This window comes from Capsella rubella, unplaced genomic scaffold (assembly GCF_000375325.1).
Source record: "Capsella rubella cultivar Monte Gargano unplaced genomic scaffold, Caprub1_0 scaffold_2, whole genome shotgun sequence".
Lineage (NCBI taxonomy): Eukaryota > Viridiplantae > Streptophyta > Magnoliopsida > Brassicales > Brassicaceae > Capsella > Capsella rubella.
Window position 1 is genome coordinate 6,249,287 of NW_006238922.1, and position 8,166 is coordinate 6,257,452.

General features: G+C 32.1%; 1 pseudogene; it reads right to left on the reverse strand.

The window, feature by feature from the left end:
* Window positions 1-1,111: 1,111 nt before the first annotated feature.
* The window catches only part of LOC17895381, an 8,706-nt pseudogene continuing 1,651 nt past the window's right edge, over window positions 1,112-8,166 (reverse strand).

Here is an 8,166-nt window from a genome sequence, read left to right on the forward strand (position 1 = left end):
CTCTTATTGTAATAATCAGATCAATGGCTTATAAACTCATGAGATCATTTCTTGTTGTTCCATTGTAAACTGAAGAATATTTTATCATAAACATTTTAAGTACCACTGAAATGAGTATGGAAACTAGAATAGAGTATAAAAACGGGGACAGAAAACAGAACAAAAATTTGATGTTATTTTCCTCCAAGTACGTCCCGAATTAAATAGAGTTTTCAAGATATCCGTAAAACTAACTAGGCGAAACCGAGAAACAAATATCAGTAGCCACAACAAACGCATTATCGCCGTAGGACTTAACCTCTACCATTTTTCCGAACTTCCCATCAAATTTATAAACCTTGAAACTAAGAGAAAAAAACAAAAAAACTGGAAGTCGAGAAAAAGACCCCTCCATTGTCATTTGTTTCCTATTTCTTTATTTCTATCTCACATCTTATGTATTTCATATAGTTGGTTATCGTGATTATTTCTCTAGTATTGAACATGTTTCATAATTTCTATAACAACTCTGCTAGTAATGGTCTTGTCTAGTTCCATAATATTTTCACCCAATGCCACCACTGAACTTGTATGTTAAATCGGCCCTGCAAAGTTACAATCACGGTATTTTGTAGACTAGTTTAAACATAGTAACATGAATTAGGTAATTTGGTTTTTAAGGTCAGGCTGAATCAGCGTATTAAAATTTTGACTCATATCAATACATCTAAATATGAGGAAAGTAGACGAGGATTAAATATAATTTGACATACTTTATCCTAATTATACTAAATGCTCCATTAACATTTAAGAAAATAATATGAAAAGGTGTCAATGACAATTTTTTTAAAAAAGGAAGATATATTTTCGCTTTAAATTCTTGAATACCCAAAGATATGCATGCATGTAACATGATTTTTTTTTCCAATACAGTCAAATAAATAAAATAATATTCCATTTATCGTATTCACTATTCAGCACCACCAGCACCTTTGCTACTGTCTCATTTAGAGGTCCTCTCCCCCCCAGTGGCGGATCCAGAACTATTTTTAACCTCGGGCACGAAATAATAAAAATAAACTTTTTTACTAAAATAAAAATAAGTCTTACAAGTAAAAGAAAATAAAAATATCTATAAAGTTATCCTACGGTCTTCCATATTTTGGAACCTTTTCACCACTTGCTCGTTTGTCACTTGATCGAGTAATTCTCTTTCAATGAAACAAACTAGACAATCATTCATAAACTGATCGCCTATACGATTACGCAAACTAGTCTTCACAATTTTCATCGTAGAGAAGCATCTTTCAACGGTAGTTGTAGCTATAGGTAAAGTCAAAACTAGCTTTAAAAATCGATAAACCTGAGGATGTGAAAGATGTTTCCTTGTCTCCATCATCACACGTGCAAGATCTCCTAAACTCTTCAAATTAGCAAATCTTTCATCTTCACGGATATTGTCGGTGTATAAATCAAGTTGATGCTCGAGTGCTATACGATCGACATGAGTAAAATCTTCTGGATAAAACTCAGATAATCTCAAAACTTTCAACTGATTAAACTCATGAAATGAATCAACGGGGGTTAAAGAAGCAACACATCCAAGTAGTTCAGTGTTTACCTCATCAAAACGATCATTAAACTCTTGAATTTGCATATCCAAAACAGTGTAAAAACACTCTACTTGGAAGTCATGCAAGTTGGTCATGTTGCTTCGTTTTCTAGACTTTCTTAGATCAACAAATTCTCAATCCATAGTGACTAACTCAATGTCATGATTCTCACAATAAGATGAAACTTTATTAAGAAAAGAATCCCATCCATCATCCCGGAGCTTGCATAATTGATGCTTGATGGACTTCACTAATGACATAGCATTCAAAATGTCTTGGTCTTTCCTTTATAGTGCCACTGATAAATTGTTCGTGAGTCCAAGAAGAAGCAACATCAACTGTAAATAGAACACAAAATCAAAGGTATTAAAGTACTTGAGAAGACCATTAGCTTGTCGTCTTTTGATACTATCAGTCCCTTCCATTTCGATATATTCAAGCACTTTAATGATAGAAGAAAATAAATCAACCAACCGGAATAATGTTGTGTAGTGAGAACCCCAACGAGTATTACCAGGTCTCTGTAGTGAGAGCTCTTGATTCAATCCTTTTCCTGTCTTAATTTCACCTTGACTGATTTCTTCCTCGATCTTTTTTCTATATTCCTCTCGGAGCATGTCCTTTCTTTTACAAGAAGCCCCAACAACATTTATCAAGACAGAAATCATATCAAAGAAATATCCGACTTCAAAATGTTTCTTAGCAACTGCCACTACGACTAACTGAAGCTGATGAGCAAAACAATGGATATAATAAGCAGAACTATTTTCTCTCAAAATCAGAGATCTCAACCCATTGAATTCACCTTTCATATTACTAGCTCCATCATACCCATGTCCCCTTAATTGTTTAATACTCAAACCATGCTTAGCAAATAATGAATCAATAGCACATTTCAGAGATGCAGAAGATGTCTCTTTAACATGGATAAGAATAATAAATCTTTCTTTGACTGTCCCATGTTCATCAACAAAATGAAAAAATCACTGCCATCTGCTTTTTATCTGAAACATTTGCAGATTCATCTACCAACAAACAAAAGATATCATGCTCAACTTCATGAATTATAGATCCAGTAACTTCCTCTGCAAAGCAACGCACTATATCTTTCTGAATTTTAGGAGACACCATCTGATTATTTTTTGGAGCATTTTCCAACACAACTTTACTTACAAGCTCGCTTTGTCCTGCAATATATTTCACAAGCTCTAAGAAATTTCCTCTATTAGCTGATTCAACAGACTCATCGTGACCTCTAAAAGGTAATCCTTGGCGTAGTAAATATCTACAACAATCAATTGAAGCATTCAATCTGATCTTGTATTCATTCTTTACCATGTCATCTTGCTTGTGAAAAGCATGAATGATTGATTGAACTTGCCTCATTAAATCATCAGCCCTTTTTAATGCATTATTGTGAAAACTATTCACCAATCCTACATGCTCTCGCAAACTCTGAGGATTTTTCCAAGTATCAAAGCCTTTTGTCACAAATGCATCACTTCCACCCTTATTTTCTGTGTAATCTCTAAACAAATAACAAAACAAGCAATAAGATTTGTCTTTTTTCACACTGTATTCCAACCAACTGCCATAGAGATCAAACCATTCTGGATTGAATCGTCTCATTTTGTTTCCTGATGGTGTTTTAGGAAAATCATGACCGCGAGGTTGACAAGGACCTTTAATAAGATATTTGCGTCTTACCTCATCTCTTTCATTAGGATGATACTCCGATATTCTTTTCCTATCCGCAGGATCCCAAGGCAAATCTTCTGAATCTTGTTCAGACGTGGATTCAAACTTTCTTTTGAAAAACCTTTTGATTGATACCTAAAAAATAATGATTATATTAACATATTAAAACTATATTTAGATTAAAATTTGACATATGCATGAATTATCAATCTAAAAACATACCATACAAAGTTATAAAACTACATGATTTCCTCTAAAATTTAGAAAACACTAACGTTCATACTTACCAATCATAATAAAAAATTAAACATAAATACTTACTGTAGACATATTTGATATTAGCTAGATGCCTTGAAAACTAAGAAAAAGCCAAAAGAGAAACAATTAAAAAAAGGTTTTAGTTGCTGACTTGCTGAAACTGAATTTTTGTGAACAAAGAAAAAAAGTTACTTGGAAAAGAGATGTACTAGGTTAAAGTGTCGTGACAAGGTGAGTTATTGTTAAAGATTAATTGTTGCAGATTTTTGTGGGCCTTCTATTTAATTTAATGGATTTGGACAGAATAAAGTATGTTAAGTTTAAATAAAAGGAGGCCTGGACCACTCATTTATTAATCATAAATAAACTAAAGTTATATGTATATATATATATATATTTTAAAGAGTCTCGGGCACGTGCCTTACCCTCTCATGCACTGGGTCCGCCCCTGCGTCCCCCCCCCCCAAGTCTCCTTCACCAACATCAGATCAGCAAGTTCCCCGCCATGCTTGAGTTTGAATATGAGATGACCCATCTCCAACTTCTTAATAGCCTTCCGAATATCAGTTCTCACATAAATGGATCTGCATTCTATCGAGGAATTAGAGAATTATCATCTTATGTTCAAATTCAACCGGGGTTGTGAACTTGCGGATCTTCCCCTAACCAAGATTGATAAGTTGTTTTCATTTTGTGGTCAAAAATTTGTCTTTTAAGAATGAGATGGATCTTAATCCTATGAGTGTGCGTCTGATGTGTGAAGCTAACCTTCAAGGACTTGAGAATGTGTGTCTGATGTTGCACGACACAATATGATTTTTAAAATAATGTGTAACATAAGTAGACTTTTCTCTGATTCTTTGCGTATTGTTCACATGTAAGAAGGCAAAATCATTTAATTGAATAAATGCTAAGAATAGCAAAAAATATTTCTCTCTCTCGTAGATTAGGACTTGTGGTCTAACTAAGAATCAGAAAGAGCAACGACCAAATCCATGAGTTTCTATTATTAGTTATACTGTTCTAGTAAAAACTAAAAACAATCATTCGCAAATGTGTATGAATAACTTGACCATCTAGGCATCTACCCATGATCGGCCCTGGAACATATGTGGCCTAAAGCATATTTTATATTTATACTAGATAAATGTCCGCATAAAAACGCGGGTTAAAATTTATGTTTTCACGTATGAAATAAAAATATTGCATGTGTTAAATTTTGTAAAATCATATTAACAAAAAAAAATAATAAATATAATTGAATATCATATTTTCTAATATAGGATTAGGCCGTCTAGGGTTATTTATTTTCAAAATAAAATAAAAATAAAAATTTTACTGTAAGAATTTTATATCCAAAGTATTCATAAAAAGATAAATTTCTAAGTTAGTAAATTGTTTTTTTTTTTGAACAAAATTATTTATGTATCATACATATTTAAAAATCTTTTGTTATAAAAATCTAGTAATGTTAAATTGTCGATCACCAAAAAAACTGTGAGTTATTCACCATTTTACATAATATTACTATTACCAAAATGTTTTTAAAACTTAATTTAGATAATAAACCCTAAACATGATTATACCATTATCCTAAAAAATGTTATTTCCTAACTTCCAGTTTTTTTGAAAAACTATTCTCGCATATTTTATTACTTTGAAATTTATTGTATTTCTTAAACTTAATTAATTATTGTAAAATTTGATGGTAAAGTTCTTAAAATTTAACATCAATCCAAAAAATGAGTTATAGTGTCGTTGAGGGTAAAATAGCGAAAATCATATAGTTTAGGTTGAGAAATTGAATTTTTTTATGAGATTTTAGGTTGCTATTTGCCGGGTATCATAGTTTTGGCATAAAAATACCGCCAGCAAATAGTTTGAGTTGATTTTTGCTATTTTCCCGTGTCGTTGAGATAAGCATTAAGAAAAAAAATTAAAATATGAAAGTATACTAATTTACACATTTGAAAAAAAAAATTTAGAAATCATATACGATGGATTATATTGACTTTTGTTATCCTTATTTTAAGTTAATAATGTCTCTTTTTAGTTCTCTTTTATTCATCTCTCTTGTTTTAACCAATGAGATTGCACTATGACATATTACCTTTAAATATAAATTATTATTAAACAATATTTTAATACAAATTAAACAATTATAAAATATTAAAAAACATTTAATAAATACATTTATTTTTTTAAACCCATTATCACGTTTAATTGTACCATCTAAATCTTAATCTCTTTTATAAATTAAAACAAATATATAACCTTGTATAAAGTGTGTAATCGAAACTCTACTCCTTATTTATAACCTAAATCGACATAAACTCTTGTTTAGTTGTAAAATCTAAGCCATAATCCTCATTTATAAATCCAAACAACCATAGAGAATGTTTAGTTGTAAAAACTAAACTTTAATCCTTCTTTATAAACTAAAATCGATATATAATCTTGTTTAATAATAAATATTAAACCCTAATCTTTTTGATAAAACCAAACCGATATAACTAAAAATTAGGTTAATAATTTTATTGTATGTAAAAAGTTCTGAGTATTTTAATTTTGTTTGGAATTTTCTATTTTTATCTAATTTTTTACAAAATAGATGTGTTACATTCCGGCATCTAATGTTTTACTTGACATATATCACAATCACGTGAGTTTGTAACTCTGAAAACCAAATTTTACATAATCAGAATTTCTGAATTAACATAAAAAGAATATATAATTAGGTATAATTTTATATATATTACTTATGTAGAATTTTTTATGATAGGTTTATAAATTTAACTTTAAAATATTTTAGTATATCTTTAATATACATATGTCAATATCTTATCGCTACAATTGACAAATGTAACATTAATGACAAACATCTTTAGATTAACGTACTGAATAAAAATATTTAATTATTACATAATATTCACGATAATGCAAATATTTTCTAATATTATTTTATAGTTGACTAACTTGTTGTATTTTTTCTTTCTTTGTTAATTTTTTTTTATTCCTTAGACCTAATTTTTATTAATAATTTTATTTTATAATTAATATCATTTTTCCTTTTGGATTCCTACTAAGTAATTGTTAAATTTTCTGAATATTTATTTTCTTCTTTCTATTTTGATAATATTATTTTTTAACAACTAATTTATATAATTTGTTACCACTAACTATTTGACACGTGTCAACATCTTATCAATTCAATTAACACGTGTCACGATCTTGTTAATGGCTAACTTTGAAAACCCAATTTTATATAATACGAGATTTTTAGCTAATACGAATGAGTTTGTTGAGGATCCCCACACACACATCTAATAAAAATGAAAGAACCCATCCCATTTTTTTTTAAACATGCAAACCGAATTAACCCAACAATAAATCATCATGCACAGCGGAAACATATTAAACTAACATCAATTAATCATAATATTAATTAATCAATCATTCAATAACCACAATTTACACCAGCAACCTAGCATGCCTCTAAACCAGGTTCCAAAAACAATTAACATATTCATAAACATAACGACCGAGACCCTAGATCATCCTCCTCTCCTCGCCATGATTCCACAGATCACACTTTACCTGCACCACAAACACAATGAGATGCGTGAGTATTATCACAAATACTCAGTGAAGCGATCCTCCCATCCACTGGGCTATACACACAAGCACTTAAGATCACATCCATACAACAACAATGTCACAAACAGCCAAAACAGGCAATCAAAAGCACAACTATCGCTCACAGAAACTGGTGTCGGTCGACACCACCACACTGGTGTCGGTCGACACTACCAAAAACAGGTGTCGGTCGACACCAAAAGCTGGTGTCGATCGACACCACCAAACTGCACTTCGATCAATCGAATGGTGACGATCGACACCCTCCTGGTGTCGGTCGACACCCACCCCCTGAAACGCATCCAACGACGATCTTAGCCACCAAAGAATCCCTATAGCACCCACACATCACCTCCCACGATGACACAACCCAATAACAATCACATAAGGCCGCACAAACACCAGAAAACATCACAAACACAAAGGATTCAATTCACAAGTCACATAAACCCAAATCATGTAATCTTAACGCTTAGATAAGCCATAGTCACGCACTCACCTCTTTAAACAAGAAGAACAGCAACGAAACAAAGAAGAACAAGGAAGGATCTGCCTCCTCTAACACCACACAACACGGATCTAGCCTCTACTAGCCTTAAACCACCAAGAACACCACCAAGCACCACCAAAGACTCACAAAAACCCTCAGAAGCTCTAGAACCTTTTTCTCTCTCTGGAAGTGTTAAAAAGCGGCTGGGAAGAGACAACACACGACCTTCCCTCTTTTAAACACGACCTAGGTTAACCAACCCAAACCAAGCCTCCATTGAACCGACGATTTAAAACTTAAACCGTCAAACCAAAATTAATAGTGTCGATCGACACCCAACCACAGTGTCGATCGACACCACCCGGATTTCCAGACACGGGCGTTACAATTCTCCCCCACTAACTAGGATTCGTCCCCGAATCCTCCGACACAACCGTCAGTATACAACTGACCTCACCGAGGCCCCTATCTAATCAATATACTCACGTTCCA